The sequence below is a fragment of the Corylus avellana genome, chromosome ca10 (genome assembly GCF_901000735.1).
Source record: "Corylus avellana chromosome ca10, CavTom2PMs-1.0".
Lineage (NCBI taxonomy): Eukaryota > Viridiplantae > Streptophyta > Magnoliopsida > Fagales > Betulaceae > Corylus > Corylus avellana.
Window position 1 is genome coordinate 14,496,164 of NC_081550.1, and position 1,085 is coordinate 14,497,248.

Genomic DNA, 1,085 nt, shown 5'->3' on the forward strand with positions numbered 1-1,085 from the left:
TGGATGCTCCAGATCTCTTTGGATCTGTACTTGGCGGCATCTAATCTGTTGTCTGAGGAAGACCATGTAGCTTTGTCAAGGGTAGCTGCGGCAAGTGGAGGTGGGGGCAGAAACTAGCAGAGGCGCGTTGGTGGGCCAATGGTAGCGGATCTTCCACAGATCTGTAGATCTATGCCTCGCAAGTATGAATCTTAGATTAATTTTCCCAAATGAGGCTGCAATGAAGGCATGCAAGAGATTTTGAGCGAAAAATCGCTTGGCGGCACGCGGACGACGGGAAAAGGGAGGTTGCCAGAAGGAGCATCAGAAAACGTCAAAGACGTTTATTGAAGGTCACAAGAAAGTGCCTATGATACAATATTAAATTACCAATTATTCCAAAAGCTTAAGCTGATAGGAAGAGGTAAATTTAATCACTTAATCATTACTTTAACACTCCCCCTCACGTGTGGGTTCAAATTCTCTTTTAATAGGTGAGGCCCAACATGTCGAATATTTAATTAGATGGTGAGTAATTTGACGGAGTCAAGGTTTCATCTCATGACCCTTTAGCTCTGATACCATGTTGAAATAATGATGATGAGGAAATAATAGCAGAAGCAGGAGAGAGAATGAACAAAAAGAACTTACGGGTGGTTTGGTATTAGACACCTATGTCCACCACTAAAAATATCCCTAAGGGCTACATTGTCCTCATTAACTTCATTTGCCTACAATACAAAGGTTCTTATTTATAGAGTAGTGTCTAAATACAAATATAGTAATCAAATCCGATTGAATTGAACAAAATCTCAATATTTGATTACAATCAACCCATAAATAAAGAATATTTGATATCAACCTAATTGAGATTGTAATCACTTAGGTTGATCTCAATATTTGATTCCCTAAAATGACTTCCCTGAAAACATTTTCACGGGCAGGTCTCGGTCAAGTCATGGATGGGTCCTGGGCAGCTCTCAATAGGATTCCGAGCGAATCCCAACAGAAAATATTTTCAGGAAAGTCATTTTTCGTGAAAATGTTTTCGACAGAAAACATTTTACAGCGTTTACCACGTGCACGGAAAATATATATATATATAT